At 35.6% G+C, this 18,485-nt stretch overlaps 1 long non-coding RNA gene across 1 annotated transcript; it reads right to left on the bottom strand.

The window, feature by feature from the left end:
- Positions 1-1,945: 1,945 nt before the first annotated feature.
- LOC114047185 lies at positions 1,946-18,276 on the bottom strand. The gene is made up of 2 exons (XR_003569587.1): positions 18,048-18,276; positions 1,946-2,893 (listed from the first exon to the last, which is right to left on the bottom strand). It is a non-coding gene; the product is annotated as an uncharacterized LOC114047185 (long non-coding RNA).
- Positions 18,277-18,485: the final 209 nt, after the last annotated feature.

Genomic DNA, 18,485 nt, shown 5'->3' with positions numbered 1-18,485 from the left:
GAACTGTGAATGACCTAAGTCATTGATTAGGTGAAGACTTCCTGTTGCAAATCTTCAGTTGAGATGATATGGAGTTATATGTAAATGCAGGGCCCTGTGAATTCTTTTCTTTTTTAAAATGAATCTGTGATTTCCTTGATGTAGCAAACTCCGAGTGAAGAAACTCTAATCTATTAACTCAGCTTTGTACCTGCTCAGCAGTTTATAGTTTTAGAGTTGCCTGCGGTAATTAATGGGCTAAATATCTTTCCTAGGACCACACAGCTAGTAACGTATCAGAGCTGGGGCTTAAACCCAGGTCTTGTTGGTTTTCCATTTGCTGTGCTACATTATCTCCACTATAGAGTTTCAACAATTTCTAGTAAGTCTTTATCTACTTTTTTAGCAGATAAAAGAACACTACGAATTTGGGGCTTGAGCTCCTTCACTCACTGGACTTTTGTGTGTCCCAACAATTGCTTGGGTAGAATCTCAATAATGTTAAACCTAATTAACAATACTAGTAATAGCAATATTAATAGTGATGATGATGATGATGATGATAACTTGACAAATTTATATAGATGGAACCTATGTAGTATATAAGATAAACATACAGAATCAAAAGAAATTAAATGAGACACATCCACATGAGTCCAATCGGCAACACGTTGAGGAAGAAGCCTTGAGCAGATGGTTAATTCATGGGCTTCTGTTTATAGAAAGGAAGGGTTTTGATGGCAATTCAGGACCAGGTCATAGCAATTGCTATCATTTATAGAAAGGTTTAAGAAGTCCAAGTTTACAAATGGATGCAAATTATTCCATGAAATGGTACAAATTGTGCACATATCACTAGAGGTTATGAAATTTTACCTGCCATTTATACCCCAAAAAACACAATCAGGTGACTAAAATTACATAGCAGAAGCCTGATATCCTATTGTTCAGTCATTTTTCAGTCATGCCCAACTCTTTGTGACCCCATTTGAGGTTTTCTTGGCAAAGATACTGGAGTGGTTTTTCATTTCTTTCTCCAGCTCATTTTACAGATGAGGAAACTAAGGCACCCAGGGTTAAGCGACTTGCCCAGGGTCACATAACTAGTAAGTGTCTAAGGCCAGATTTGAATTCAGGTCTTCCTGACTCCAGGTTCAGTACTCTATCCATTGCACCACCTAGTTATCCCTATACAAACTACCAAATGACAAATACCCTTACTACAAATGCAAACTTCAAAATATTTCTGAGAATTCAGACAAACTGCATTAGACTGCAGTATCATTTCAGAAAGACTTGTTGCCCAAAACCAGCAAGACAAACATCAAGTCACAGCCACTTAAGAATATTTTTTATAGACGTAATCATACTGAACACTCACTCCAAAGTACCTGCAATGAAAAGCTTTCAAAACATAGACATCTCACAAAGAAATGAAAATCATGTAGGAATAGAATGAGAGATTTATCACATATCATCTCTAAGATTCTACTGCTACTTTGGTTATTCCAAATAAACTTCCAGTGAAGCTACAGAGGTTGAGTTTACAACAGTATACTCTTATTCAGCTGCAAAAAGCAGTCTTTTTATTTACCTGTTCAATATTCGGCAAGACATTTTAAGCCCTTCACAATTAGATACAATGATCATTTCCAAAACTCTATATTTATAAGATCTTCAAATAAAGGGGAAAGAGAAAGAATAAAGACTGCCTGGGACAAAAGGAGTTTTGAAGTCTATTAGAATGTGCTAGAGAAGAAAAATAAATGGATTGAATATGGTATTATGGGAAATGGGAGAAGGTGGGGTGGACAGATAGAATAGTAAAAATATTAATCTGTTAAATTTATAATAAAAGTGTTATGTGAAAAAATACTCAGCAGGACAGTAAAGGTAAATGAATAATACCTGTATATTTATTCTTGGATTATTAATAGCTAAATGCCACCAAAAAATGACACCAAAAAAGGGGTAAAAATGATGTTTATTTTACATAAGACTTCAAGTTTTGCATAGTGTTTTACACGTATTATTTTGATCTCCATAAAGACTCTTAAATGTGGATCTAAATGTTTCTGTGGAGAATACAGTCAGCTCCCATCCTTTCTTCTTCCTTCTCCCTGATGGATGGGCCTTTCCATGCCTTTTCTATCTCCTATCAGGGAGGTAGGTGAGGCTAAGAAGTGCTCTTCTACCTGAGTCACCATTTTCTCCTTCCTACTCCTTTTTTTTTTTTCTTTGGAGATTTAATTAGTCACATCCTCTTATATAGCAATTAGTTCACTTTTTAGCCTAAGGGCAAAAAAAATGACTTCTCAAGACTCTATGGTTCCTTCTTCTACTGTTTTATGGAATATATATCAGATGAAAAGTTAGTAGTACAACCAAAGTAGTTCCAAGCCGCCAGTTAGGAAATTCCTAACTTTCAAGCAGAAAGATTTGGCCCTTTGTCCTAATTTAAATTTAATTTTATCTCTCTCTAGCTAAATGGTCTGAGGAGGAAAAAGACTTAAGAAATGCTTAAGCAAAAAAAGAAAGTAGAAAGAGTATATAACTGTGCCTGTTACTGGATAGGTATGGGAAAGGTAATGTGTGGAAAAAGATCTTCTTTTGGAACCAGCATCTCCTGACTAAATCCAGCGTTCTTTCCCCTCTTCCATTTAAATTCTCACTGGATACCCAGGTTAAGTGAAAGTAGACAGACTCTCCACAGAGATGCTCTGGACCATCCTCTTTATAATTACAGCAGCTCTTAGTAAAGAATCTTTGGCTCCAGACCATCATCACAGCTCTCTCTTTTCTGTTGTTGGGAGTTTTCCATTGAACACAACGTACAGAAACTTTCCATTGTTGTCAGACAAAAAGTAATTATTTTCTGGAAAATGTAAGCAAGTCCTGTCAAATGTTTTTCAAGCTGTTTATGGAGGAAAAGAAGAAAGAAAATGTTGTGTTTTCTATAAAATTTAATTTTCAAATAAAATTATTCAAATTTCACAGAGATTAAAAAGAAAACCATTACTGTTTTACAAGGCACAAAGATTAAATCAACAACACTGTATTACCTTGCCATGATTTAGCACTTTCCAAAATGACACTCTCAGAGAAAACTGGAAATTAAATAGGTTATTTTTAAACAGAACGTGGTACCCAGTGGCCCATGAATCCTGTGCAGCAGTGCTCCCTCTGTAACTTTATGCATGAGGACTTGTGACACCCACAGTGCCATGACATTTCAGGACTTAATAAATAGGTGTGATTTTGAACAGTTTGTTTTTGTTGTTGTTGTTGTTGTTGTTGTTTGTTTGTTTGTTTGTTTTAAGTCAAATTGGGTCAGTATTAGTTTGCATGCTATTACGGTTGTTTTTTGAAAATCAAAATAATCATTTAATAAATCAATAGCAATACAGACCAACAAAGGGATCGAACCTTTCTAATGTTGACGTGCTACATATAGCTAGGGTTTTCAAGACCGGGAAATATTCCAGGGCCTTCTGTAATTAGAGCATCTTCTAAAAATTTGCAGGAATCTATCATTTATAAATTGCTGAGATGTTCACAATAAGACCAATGTTGATAATAATCACACACAAGCATATGTACATAGTAACAATCCATTATGCCTCACTTCCTCCTAAGAGGGTTAAGTGACTTATTGAGAGCCACTAGTAAATATTATAGGGGCAACTAGGTGGCACAGTGGATGGAGTGCCAGGCCTGGAATTAGGAGGACCTGAGTTTGGATCTAGCATCAGACACTTACTAGCTGTGTGACGTGTGGGCAAGTCCTTAACCCTGTTTGCCTCAGTTCCTCATCTGTAAAATGAGCTGGAGAAAGAAATGAAGAATACTGTAATACCTTTGCCAAGAAATTCCCAAATGGGGTCACAAAGAGTTGGACATGAATGAAACTACTCAAAAAGTAAATATCATAGTTGAGATTAGGATACCAAGTCTCCTATGCTGCCTTTAAATTGACCTCTCCTCCACTCTCCTCCTCTCCCCTTTAGATGGATCTCCAGTGCAGATTATAATCTATCCATGCCTGCCAATTTTGGGCAACTCTTATCCTTGTTCTTCCAGAATTTCATTTCAGGGCCTTTGCATAATATGCTGGAGGCTTTTCTTGCTTTTTCCCAACATTGCAAAGGTACCTGTGAAGTACTCTGGCCAACTGCCCATCATTCTTCACTATTGCCCTATGACCCACCCCTTTTCTCTTTTTGTCATATAATTGTTTGATGATTTCCTTTCTTTATGTTATTCAGAGTTCTAAGTCAGTTACATGTTATATCCTGGAGACAAAGAGAGAAGGGAGGGCAATTTAGAGCTAGTAGGGCTTGGAATCCAGAAGGTCTTGATTCAAATCCCAAGTATGATATGTATTAGTGATTCAAGAAGTCGTTTTACCCACTTAGGAAACAGTGTGCTATATTGGAGCATTAGATGTGAATTTTAGTCCCAACTCTGCTTTTTAACACTTGTGTGACCTCAATCAAGTTCCTTATATGTCAAATGAAGGGGCTCGACTAGATGACCTGTCAGCTCCAGTCAGAAACAAATCTATGATTCTATGAGCCTTTTTGTACCTCAGACAATTCCCTAGAATCTATATACTAAGTCATAGATAGATTGCCATCTGTCTCAATGGAGCAATACCCTTACTTGGAGATCCCTATACTGATGAAATCACAGATATTTCACATATTTTCCTATAGAGAACTATGTACTTTTACAAGCTATATTACATAAATTATCATTACCATACTGAAACCTCCAATATCCTGTAAGGTAGACATGGAAGTTATTATTATCTCCCTATTACAAATGAAGAATTTGAGACTTAGGAGTGACAACACAGTCTGTGCAAGAACTGGTTGATCTTTTGACTTTCAGTCCTCGGCTTGGCATGATGGTGTATCTAACATTTCTGTTCACTGTAGATTTGCATCCCAGGGGCAGCTAGGTGGTGCAGTGGATAGAGTACTGGCCCTGGATTCAGCAGGACCTGAGTTCAAATCCGGCCTGAGACACATAACATTTACAAGCTGTGTGACCCTTGTCACACCCTAAGTCACTTAACCCTATTGCCTAACTAAAAAAAAAATTGCATCCCAGACCCCAATCTACGGAGTGACCATAGATCTGTCATCATTCCAAACATGGGCATCATTATATCAATTTTTGTCAATAAACAATGGTTGTATGGATATTATCATTATCATTGTCATAGTCACTTATAACATGTATAGCACGTTAAGGTTTTACAAAATACTTCACATATACAATCCCTTATGGTCCAGTTAGTACACAGTAGAATAATGAAGAAATCATGAGGGATAAAAGGATCATGTAATTCTCCAGTTACTTTGTTCACTATGCAGATGGGATCCACATGGACACGATCAATTATGTGGAAAAATACCCATCCCTCTTTTTCCCTGGTGTCAGATCAAACTCTAAAGGTTCTAGTTCAAGGATTCTTAACCTTTTTTTAATATCAGGGAGTTTGGAGAAACTCACAAGCATGAACTTAGTCTGTACACATCTTGAGTTTGGGACAGAGAGCCATTGTTCATAAATATAAAAAATAAATAAAGAAAAAATATAAAGAAAAATGTGACAGGACAAAATGAATGATGCAGGAAATAAATGGCATAGTATTTCAAAGAAGGAATAAGTCACTGTCAGCAAGGAAAGTAAGTGAAAGCTTCATGGGAAAGCTTTCTGATCAATGAAAGGCAGATAGGGTTTATATAGTATACCAGCATGGTATAGATATTCTTAAAAGGTATTCCAGAATGTGAAAATAGTATAAGCAAAGGCTTACAGTGCAGGGAACACAGGGAAAAAGACAAAACTGACTTTATAGGAAAGTTTTTTATTTGGGGAAATAATTGGATATGAGGTTAGATGACCAAAGTGGAAAGGACTGATGGATAGCATTGAACACTAGGATTAGGAATTTGGATATTCTTTCTATTAGTAAAAAAAAAAAAAAGTCCTGAGTTTGGAATTAGAAAACCTTGGCTTAAAAATCCTCTCTGCTATTCACTATCTTGTAAATTTGGGCAAGTAATTTATTTTTCTCTAGGAGTTTAAATTTCCTTGCCTGTTGAATGAAGGGATTAAATTAGATGAGCTTTCAGGTTTTTTTTTTAATTAAATCAGTGATCTCTTAACAATAAAGAACCACTGTTTTGATCTTACAGTTTAGGAGATATCTAGCTGAGAGACCCTAGAGATTAGGTTGGCATCTTGTATGATTTTGAAATGACATCATGCTCTCATAGCTGCCCCTGGGTTTTGTGATTTGTAACAACATGGAGTGTGAATTCTCTCACAGCTGGATCTCCTCACCTCTGAACCAGTTCTGTATGCTAACAACACACGATCATTTTCCACCAGCACCTTCTCACTGTTACATAAGAATGCCAGAAGTTCATTGATTTTGTAGTATATGACCAAACCTTTCAGCCCACTAAGCATTATGCTCAGGCACTCTCTCCCTTGTCAGCCACAGCGTAATGATATCCTTAGTATCAATACAACCTTGGGGAACAAACTCATCTTTTCCATCCCTAATTAAATTCCTGTGGCCTCACTAAAATTTTCATATAGCTATATATAGAGAAAGATAGATATAGTTACATATACACATACAATTATGTGTATGTATATGTGTACCTATGTATATAACATGTAAAACACATAACATAGCATGTATATAGCATACACTATAAAATGTATACCTATAATCATATATACAATGTGCATACAATTCTGCAGGAATGCAGAATGTATTTTTTTAAATGGTAAACATTAGGAACAGTAACTAATAATAATCATATTACTATATGTTTTTTTTAAAGTTTTGACAATGTACAGCACCCATTTTCTTCATTAAAAAATTGTAAAATAGCTAAGGAATAAGTTGACCTTTCCTTAATATGGTGAAAAACAGGCATGGGGAACCTGTGACCTCGAGGTCACATGTGGCCCTCTAGGTCCTCAAAGAGGCCTGCACTTGAGGACTTAGAGGGCCACATGTGGCCTCAAGGCTGCAGGTTCCCCATCCCTGCATAGTTATCTGTCTATCTATCTAATCTTCCTGTCTTCCTTTCTTTCTTCATTGAGAGAGAAAAATAATAGCTTGCTGAATTGAGAATACAACTAAAGCAACCATAAAAATGAAAAATGCCAATGAAATAAAGAAATGGAAATGTTAAAAATTAAAGAGATTAACAAAATTGAACATAAGAATAACCTATTTAATTGATAAATAAACATGGGAACATCTTTTTACTTTTTTTAATGTTATTTATTTATTTGTTTTTAGTTTACAACATTCACTTCTATAAGATTTTGAGTTCTAAATTTTTCCCCTTCCCTCCACTCCTACGTCCCCAAGATAGCATGCAATCTGATATAGGCTATACATGCACAATCATATTAAACATATTTCCACATTAGTCATGTTGTAAAGAAGAATTAAAACCAAAGGGAAAAACTATAAGAAAGAAATAAGAGAGAGAGACAAAAAATAGTATTCTTAGACCTGCATTCAGATTACATAGTACTTTCTCTGGATGGGGATAGCATTTTCCATGAGTCTTTTGGAATTGCCTTTAGATTCTTGGATTTCTGAGATGAGCTAAGTCTATCAAAGTCAGTCATCACACCATGTTGCTGTTACTGTGTACAATGTTCTCCTGGTCTGCTCATTTCACTCAGCATCAGTCTATACAAGTCTTTCCAGGTTCTTCCGAAGTCCACCTGCTCATCATTTCTTATAGCACAACAGTATTCCATTACATTCATATACCACAACTTGTTCAGCCATTCCGCAACTGATGCGCATCCCCTCAATTTCCAATTCTTGGCCACCACAAAAATGAGCTGCTATAAATATTTTTGTACATATGGGTCCTTTTCCCATTTTTGTGATCTCTTTAGGATACAGATCTAAAAGTGGTATTTCTGGGTCAAAGGGTATGCACAGTTTTATAGCCCTTCGAGAATACTTCCAAATTGCTCTCAAGAATGGTTGGATCAGTTCACAACTCCACCAGCAACGCATTACTGTTCCAATTTTCCCACATCTTATCTGACATTTATCATTTTCCTATTTTGTCATGTTAGCCAATCTGATAGGTGTGATGCGGTACCTCAGAGTGGTTTTAATTTGCATTTCTCTAATCAATAGTGATTTAGAGAATTTTTTCATATGACTACAGATAGTTTTAATTTCTTCATCTGAAAACCGTTCATATCCTCTGACTATTTCTCAATTGGGGAATGACTTGTATTACAAATTTGACTCAGTTCTCTATATATTTTAGAAATGAGCCCTTTATCAGAAACACTGGCAGTAAACATTGTTTCCCAGCTGTCTACTTCCCTTCTAATCTTGGTTACATTGGCTTTGTGCAAAAACTTTTTAATTTAATGTAATCAAAATTGTCCATTTTGCATTTCATAATGTTCTCTATCTCTTGTTTGGTCACAAAATCTTCCATTTTTCAATAGATCTGACAGGTAAACTATTCCATGCTGTCCTAATTTGCTTTTAGTCTTACCCTTTATGTCTAAATCATGTACCCATTTTGACCTTATCTTGGTATACGGTGTAAGATTTTGGTCTATGCCTAGCTTCTGCCATACTATTTCCAGTTTTCCCAGCAGTTTTTGGCAAATAATGAGTTCTAATCCCAGAAGCTGGAGTCTTTGAGTTTATCATTGGCTACTGTGTCTTGTGTACCTAACCTATTCAACTGATCTACTACTCTTTTTCTTAGCCAGTACCAAGTAGTTTTGATGATTGCTGCTTTATAATACAGTTTCAGATCTGGTACAGCTAGGCCATCTTCCCTTGCATTTCTTTTCATTATTTGCCTTGGTATTCTGGACTTTTTGTTCTTCCAGATGAATTTTGTTATTATTTTTTCTAGCTCTATAAAATAATTTTTGGTAGTTTGGCTAGTATGGCACTAAATAAGTAAATTAGTTTAGGTAGAATTGTCATTTTTATTATTCTAGTTCAGCCTACCCATGAGCAACTGATATTTTTCATATTATTTAGATCTGACTTTATTTGTGTGAAAAGTGTTTTATAATTATGTTCATATAGTTCCTGGGTTTGTCTTGGCAAGCGGAATCCAAAATATTTTATGTTGTCTACAGTTACTTTAAATGGAATTTCTCTTTCTATCTCATGCTGCTGGCTTTCTTAGTATTATATAGAAATGCTGATGATTTATGTGGGTTTATTTTATATCCTGCAACTTTGCTAAAGTTATTATTTCAAATAGTTTTTCAGTTGGTTCTTGTAAGATTCTCTAAGTATACCATCATATCATCTGCAAAAAGTAATAGCTTTGTTTCTTCTTTGCCCATTCTAATTCCTTCAATTTCTTTTTCTTCTCTTTTTGCCAACTAAAGGAATAAACATAGGCAAGGAATCTTACAGATTAACCAAAAAATAACTAACAATAGCATCATGAAAAAAATAGGATATGAATTGAACCCTACCAAAAGGTTACTTTATAGAACTAGAAAAATGTACCAAATGTTTTGTAAAGAACAAAAGGTCAAGAATCTCATGGGAAATAGCTTTTTGTTTTGAGTGGGAAGGAAGGGGTCCTAGCAGTGCCAGATAACAAACTATATCTGGAAGCAGTAGTATTTAAAACTGTTTGGCATTAGTTTGAAAATAGAAAAGTTCATCATTGGAACAGATTATGCACAAAGGATCCTAAAGCAAACAAACATAGTAGCATAGTGTTAAATAAATCCAAACTACTGGAGAATGGACTCACTGTGACACAAAAACAGTTCAGTAAACTAGGAAGTAATATGGCAGAAATTTTTGTTGTTGTTGAGTTGTTTCAGTTACATCCAACTCTTTATGGCTCCATTTGAGGTTTTCTTGACAAAAATACTGGAGCGGTTTGCCATTTTCTTCTTCAGTTCATTTTACAGATGAGGAACTGAGGCAAGCAGGATGAAATGATTTGCCCAGGGTCGCACAGCCAGTAAGTGTTTGAGGCCAAATTTGAACTCAGGAAGATGAGTCTTCCTGATTTCAGGTCTAGCACTCTATGTAGCAGGTGACCTAGCTGCCACCATGGCAGAAATTAAGTTTAAACTAATATCTCACAATGTAAGCTCAAAATAGGTACCTGACTTAGATTTGAACAATCTCTCTCTCTCTCTCTCTCTCTCTCTCTGTCTGTCTGTCTCTCTGTCTCTCTCTCTCTCTCTCACACACACACACACACACACACACACACACACACACACACGCACAATCAGGAAAGGACTTAACTTTCATATCAATTTATAAAAATTATTCACCAAACAAATGATAGAGAATATTACAGAAAATAAAGTGACAATTTTGATTACATAAAATTGATTTTTTCTTGTCCAAACAAAAGCAATGTATTTTGACTTTGAAGGAAAATAGCTAAATAAAAAAAGCATTTGTAGCAAGTTTCTATGTTAGACATCTACTGTACAAGATTTATAGGTAATTGATAAATATATAAAAATGAGAGTCATTCCCCAATAAATAAATGATAAAAGAACATGAATAGTCAATTCTCTAAAAAAAAAGGCAAAAAAATCAAGTTATCAATAACTTGGAAAAAATATTCCAAGTTACTACTACTGCATGCAAAATTAAAATAACCCTTATGCATCAGATTGGCAAAGATGACAGAAAAGAAAACATGACAGCTGTTGGATAGAACGTGAGAGGAGAGACACAAGGATATATACTGTTGACAAGGCTTTGGATTGTTCCAAACATTCTGGAAAACAATTTGGAACTCTATCCAAAAGTCATTAAACTTTGCAGATGCTTCAACCCAGCAATATATCTATGAGGTATATACCACAAAGAAATCAATGAAAGAAGAAAATATGTTTAAAAATATACATAGCAATGTATATGTATATGCATAGGTTCATATGTAAAATATGCATAACAATACTTTTTGTTACAACAAATATTCAGAAACAGGCAGTGTCTATCAATTAGGGAATAGGTGAACAAATTATGGCATATAAATATTGTGTAATACTATTGTGCCTTAAGAAATGAGGAATGGAACAGATTCAGAGAAACTGGGAAGACTTGTATGATTTTGTATAGAATGAAACCATTGTTTTCTTCATGTAAAATGAGGATTATGACATCTTTACAAGATTGATGTGGGGATCAAATGAGACAATATAAGTAAAGCACTTGGTAAACCTTAAAGATGTGTGTATATTCAGTATTTTAATTATATTAATGAAAATATGAAATAACTTAATGAATATATTAATATTGTAATTAAGTGTCTATCATGTGACAGGCACTGGGCTAAACACTTTACAAATATTATCTCATTTGATCGTCATCATAACTTTGTGAGGTAAATACTATTATGATTCCCATTTGACAGTTAAGGAAATTAAAGTAAACAGTGGTTAAGTTGCTTGCCCAGGGTCATACAGCTCGGAAATATCTGAGGCTGAATCAGATCTTCCTGATTTCAAATCTAGGGTTCTATCCATGACATTACCTAGCAGTTCCTATATAAATGATAGATATTATTGTTATTATTACTATGACTACTGCATTATAAAGAAAAATACTTTTGGAAAATATCTGGCGAATACAATGGGCAACAACTCCAGAAAGCCAGTGATGAAGCATGTTCCTTGGAAGAGCAGTGATGGGCTAGAGGTTTAGAATGACATTTACATGTAAGACAGAGCCACAATGTGGATTTGTTTTACTTTATTATTTGTGCACAAATAAGGGATTTATGGAATTCAGGAGGAGATGGAGGGTGATGAAAATGGTTCTAATAATGCAATGGCACTTTTTTTAATGAGAAATGAAGGAAAAAGGTATCAATAAAACTTTTTTTTTAATGTGCAAAAGAGAACAAAGGGATTCACAGACCAGTAGATTAACTTTCTAACTAAAATGTTGAATTTAGCATATATATATATGTATATGTATATATGTGTGTATATATATGTATATAATTTTAAAATTAAGTACTTCCAAACTTTAAAAAGTCACAGTCTCTTTGGTAATATAGTCAAAGAATAGAAAATTTAGGATCAGAGGCTTTAGGTTGGAATCCCACACGATCTCCAAACTCCCTTCTTGCTCTAAAAATAAACACCCTTATGATTCTATAGTCCAGATGGAAAAATAAGAGATATATACCAATGTCTATAATACAAAATAAGATATGATTAATATCGAAGAGAGAGACAAACAAGGTATTAGGAGAGATGCAGTGAAGGTTGCTAAGAATGGGAAATGATTCTTAGAAGAAGGATAGAATGATAGAACTAGAAAAGAACTGAGAAATCATATGGTCCAAACATTTCATGCTTCAAATGAGGAAAACAAGGCCTCAAAGAACGTAGTGACTTGACCATGATTACATGGATACTAAATAGAAGAGGCAGGATTCAAACCAAGCACTTCTGATTCCAAAACCATTACTCTTTGCATGATTGCATGATGGCATCTAAGAATAGGTGGGTTGAAGCTAAGCTGTAAAGAAAGATGAGTAGTATTTCCATAGTTGGATAAGGAATGGTGTGAAGAATTTAAAGAATAGGAATAATTTGTATATTATAACTTGTATACTTGTGGGTGGTTTTACAGTGCTTCAAAACAATCTTTTCTGTTTAACAAAGTTATTTATTCCTATTTAGGGCTATATTTACATGAGCCATTTGCTCAGAAAGCTTTATTTTCAACAGTGATAAAAAGGTAACTTTATTCCAGGATCTATTCTAATTAGAAAAGAAAATTAGAACTGGAAAGTAATCTGACAAATTATAGGATCAGGATTATATAGATCCATACCTGAAAAAAGATCTCAGAAACTATCTGGTCAAACCCTTTCCTTTTATAGGTGGAGAAAATGAGTCCCACAGATGTTAAATGACTTGTCCATGGCCATAAAGTAGTGCTAGAATTAGGATTTAAAGTTCTTTCCACCACATCACGCTTCACCTAGTTTACTACTCTCTCACCCCAAACCCATTTTGTGGAAGAAAAAACAAATCCAGAGTGGAAAAATATCCTGCCTAAGGTTACAACACATGCTACAGAAAGAGTAGGATTCAAAGATAGTTCTTTTGAATCTCAATTCAGTGCCATTTCCCCTATACCGCACAATCTAAAATTCATAATTATGTGGGGATATTTTGAAGGCTGACCCACCAAAGAAGGTGGAGTCTCCAAAATAGAATAATGGTCTATTCAAATAGTGATATCCCACCTATTTACCCTAGGTTTTGCTGTTGTTTTAAGGCTTGCCTATTAAGATTCTTTTTTTTTTTTAGAAGTTTCAAAAGGGTCCAAAGAAGTCTTTCCTGAATATATTTCTATATTTGGCAGAACCTAAATCATTTCCATGAATTGGGAAGTTGCCATGGTAGCTCCTTACTGAACATAGAGAGCACTCTGTTTCTCTGGGCTGGCTTACTCCCTCAATCTGCCCTCAGACTTAAGGTCTGAGGTTCCCAGAGTTGGATTAGCTATGCATGACTATGACTCAAACTCTCAGGATCCTAGGAGGCAACCCCAATAGGTGCGAGAAAGGGGAAAGAGGAGTGGTGAGAAATGGCACGTGTTGTTACTGTGCATTACATTAGGTCCTGAAATGTGTCTCCCAGGTACGTAAAATTAGTCACCATGACACCTCAACCTTTTTAAAATTATTTAACAGAAATGTATTATATTTCACTCCCACCTCTGTGCATTATAAAATAAAGGGGAAAACAAACTCTTGGTGAGGTTTACACACACACACACACACACACACACACACACACTATATATATATATATATATTATGTATATGTGTGTGTATGTATGTCTTATTCTTCACCTTGAGTCCATTGCCTCCCTATTAGGACGTGGGTCACATGCTACTTCATAAGGAATTGTTGTTAATCACTGAATTGATCATATTTCATAAGTTTCTCAAAGTTGTTTATCTTTATAATTCAGTTGTTATTGTATACTTTGTTATTTATGTAAATTATCCTCTGGATTCTGTTCACTTAACTCTGTATCAGTTCACAAAAGTCTTTATAGGTTTCTCTGAAACCATCACTTTGATAATTTCTTAGGGTATAATAGTGTTCAAATACTATTTATGTATCATAACTCATTTAACTATTTTTTAGTTAATGGGCAATCACTTTCCAGTTATCAGGCACTACAAACAAAAGAAAACTAAATATGTATTTTCATATACATGGGTCATTTTACTCTTTTGTTTTGGGGGGAAGTTGGCCTAGTACTATTATCACTGCATCAGAAGGTATGTATAATTAAGTGAATTTTTAGACTAAATTTCCAATTGCTTTTCATATGTCCATCAACAATGTAATAATGTGCTCATTTTTTCACAGACCTTCCAATAATTGCCATTTTTTTCCCATCTTTGTCAGTTTGAGGGTTGTGAGATGGATCTTAAGAATTGTTCTATTTATAACTCATTTTATATGACTGTTGATAGGGTATTTTTGGAAACCTTTTATATTCTTGAATGATTTGTCATTTGAGGACTAATTCTTGTTCTTTTAAATTTGAATCAATTCCTTACATATTTTGGGAAAGAGATATTTATCAGAGACACTTGCTACAAATATTTTCTTCACAGTTTCCATTCTAATTTTATCTGCATTGATTTTGTTTGTGGAAAAAAAAACTTTTCAATTTCACATAATTAAAATTAACCGTGTTATATTCTGCGAGCCAAGATGGCGGAGTAAAAGCAGTGACTTGCTTGAGTTCTCCCCCAAACCCCTTCAAATACCTATAAAAATGGCTCTAAACAAATTCTAAAGCAGCAGAACCCACAAAAAGACAAAGTGAAACAAATTTCCAGCCCAAGACAACCCAAATGGTTGATCAGAAAGGTATATTGCGCAAGGCTGGGAGAGGAGCGCAGTTCGACTTGGGTGCACAGGTGGCAGGAAACCTAGAGCAGGCCTCAGAGGACTGAATCACAGGCAGCTGTGGCTGTTTCCAGAACTCTCAACTCATGAACACCAAAGACAACTTAGAAGGTCAGTGGGAAAAGTCTGTGTCTGCGGTGAGAGAGAGAAGCGCAGTGGTCTCAGCCCCAGTCCCCAAGCCTGACCCCGGGGTGGTGCCTGCTTCCAGAGTTTCTGGCCCACAGACTGAGTGGGAATTGAGTGGCTGATCAAAGTGGGATTGCAGAGATCTCTTTGCTGGTGTAGGATTCTCTTGCTTTGCCCATGCTTGCATGTGGGTCACAGTTCTGGGTGAGGAGGAGTGCTGGTGTGGTGGAGCTTGTAGTAGCTGTGGAGAGGAAATCCTCCTCACAGTTCCAAGACAGAAAAGAGTGCTCATAGATCAGAGCACAGGCCAGGAAAGGAGTAAACACCTCGCTCTTGATCATAGCACCTTGGAAGAACTGAAAATTTACAGGTCCCTAGAAGTACCTCTGAAAACAGCTGTACAAACTCCCGAAGCTTGGGACAGTACACTCTCCACACTGGAAACAGACCCCTACCTTAACAAAGAGTTTATAACTCAAGTAATTGGTTGGGATCATGAGCAAGCAGCGCAAAAAGAGTCAGACTACAGAATCTTTTGGTGACAAAGAAGATCAAAACCTACAACCAGAAGAAAACAAAGTCAAAGTTCCTACATCCAAAGCCTCCAAGAAAAATATGAATTGGTCCCAGGCCATGGAAGAGCTCAAAAAGCATTTTGAGAAACAAATAAGAGAAGTAGAGGAAAAACTGAGAGTGATGCAAGAAAATTATGAAAAAACAAGTCAATAGCTTGCTAAAGGAGACCCAAAAAAATACTGAAGAAACTAACACCTTAAAAAATAGCCTAACCCAAATGGCTAAAGAGGTCCCAAAAGCCAATGAGGAGAAGAATGCCCTAAAAAGCAAAATTGGCCAGATGGAAAAGGAAATCCAAAAGCTTACTGAAGAAAATACTTCCTTAAAAATTCGAATGGAGCAGTTGGAAGCTAGTGACTTTATGAGAAATCAAGACACCGTAAAACAAATCAAAAAGAATGAAAAATTAGAAAACAATGTGAAATATCTCATTGGAAAAATGACTGACCTGTAAAATAGATCCAGGAGAGAGAATTTAAAAATTATTGAACTATCTGAAAGCCATGATCAAAAAAAGAGCCTAGACATCATCTTTCAAGAAATTATCAAGGAAAACTGCCCTGATATTTTAGAACCAGAGGGCAAAATAGAAATTGAAAGAATCCACCGATCACCTCCTGAAAGAGATCCCCAAAAGAAAACTCCCAGGAATATTATAGACAAACTCCAGAGGTCCTAAGTCAAGGAGAAAATATTGCAAGCAGCCAAAAAGAAACAATTCAAGTCTTGTGGAAACACAATTAGGATAACACAAGATTTAGCAGCTTCTACATTAAGGGACCAGAGGGCATGGAATATAATATTTCAGAGGGCAAAGGAGATAGGATTACAACCAAGAATCACCTACCCAGCAAAACTGAGTATAATCCTTCAGGGTAAAAAATGGTCATTCAGTGAAATAGGGGACTTTCAAGTATTCTTGATGAAAAGACCAGAGCTGAATAGAAAATTTGACTTTCCAATACAAGACTCAAGTGAAACATGAAGAGGTAAACAGAAAAAAGAAATCATAGGAGACTTACTAAGGTTGAACTATTTACATTCCTGCATAGAAAGATGATATTTGTAACTCATGAGTCCTTTGTCAGTATTAGGGTAGTGGGAGGGAAAAATTATATGGATAGATAGATAGATAGATAGATAGATAGATAGATAGAGGACACAGGGTGAGTTGAAGATGAAGAGGTGATATCTGGAAAATAAAATTAGGGAGTGAGAGAGGATTATACTGGGAAAAGGAGAAAGGGAGAGGCAGAATGGGGTAAATTATCTCACATAAAACAGACAAGAAAAGGCTTTTACAATGGAGGGGAAATGAGGGAAGGTGAGAGAGAATGAGTGAATCTTATTCTCATAGGATTTGGCTTAAGAAAGGAATAACATACACAATTGGATATGGGAATCTATATTACCCTACAGGAAAATAAAGGGGGAAGGGGACAAGAGAGCAGGGGGATGATAGAGGAGAGGACAGATTGGGGGAGGGGGTAAAAGCAAACACTTCTGAGGAGGGACAAGGTCAAAAGAGAGAATAGAATAAATGGGGGGCAGGACAAGATGAAGTTAAATATACTTAGTTTTTCACAACATGAAGTGTTTTGCATGACTACACATGTATAACCTATATTGAGTTGCTTGCCTTTTCAATGAAGGTGGGTGGGGAGGGAGGAAGGGAGAAAATTTGGAACCCAAAGTTTTAAAAACACATTTAAAAATTTTTTTTAAATCATGTTATATCCTGTTAACCTCTCTATCTTTTATTTGTTCATGAACTCTTTCCCTCACCATCAGTATAAAAGGTAAATTATTCTTTGATGTCTCTGTCATATATCCATTCCTGGCTTACCTTGATCTATGGTGCTAGATGTTAGTTTAAACCTCATTTCTGTTTTCAAGTTTTCCAGCCAGATTTTGCCAAATAGTGAGTATTTAACCCAATATTTGGGGCCTTTGGTTTTATCAAACATTAGGAAAATAGGTTCCTTTGATTCCATATATTAAGTAAGTAATCTCTGTCACTGATCGACCCCTTTATATTTAAGCAATACCAAATCATGTTGATAATTAGTGATTTGTAGTGTAGTATGAGATCTGGCACTTAGAGGCTTCCTTGATTCCCCCCATCTTTTTTTTCACTATTTCCCTTGATATTTTTAATCATTCCTCCAAGTAAACTTAATTATAATCTTTCGTAGCTTTATAAAGTAGTTGTTTGATTGTTTACTTGGCATTTCTTTGAATAAAGAGAATAAATAAATAAATAAAAATAAAATATAAATAAACAAACAAATAAATAAATAAATAGAAATATGAAGTGCTCTTGAGTTGGCTTCATTTCTTCCCAACAATTAATAGTTAGCTCTGAACAACAATACCTGAAACTGCAGCAAGTCTGTGTCCCTTTCCTCAGCATGCTCTCAGGCTTTTCTTCAGCCCATGCAGGAAGATGTTTCTCTTCTAATTAGCACTCTCCAAATTACAACAGCTGAAGCCTTTCTGTCTTTCAACTGTCTGCTCCTTCTGATGTCTTTTTAATATTTCCTGTTGACTTCTTGACTGTTCCTCTTACTGTTCTGGTGATTTCTTCACTGCCTTTAATGGCTCAAACCAGAGCCTCCTAATTGTCAATGATTCTTCTTTCCCTTATGACCTGAGACTCAAGAAATCCAACTTTCTATTAGTTAAGTAGCCATCAATCCTTATTTAATCTTCCTGTATTCTCCAAACAGGACAGCTGGGTGGCACACTAGATAGAGTGCTGGGCCTGGAGTCAAGGAGACCCACCTTCCTGAGTTCAAATCTGGCGTCAGACA

The sequence above is a fragment of the Vombatus ursinus genome, unplaced genomic scaffold, assembly GCF_900497805.2.
Source record: "Vombatus ursinus unplaced genomic scaffold, bare-nosed wombat genome assembly UNPS02014786.1, whole genome shotgun sequence".
Lineage (NCBI taxonomy): Eukaryota > Metazoa > Chordata > Mammalia > Diprotodontia > Vombatidae > Vombatus > Vombatus ursinus.
The sequence above is the reverse complement of the archived record's forward strand: the minus strand, read 5'-3'. Positions and strand labels throughout refer to the sequence as shown.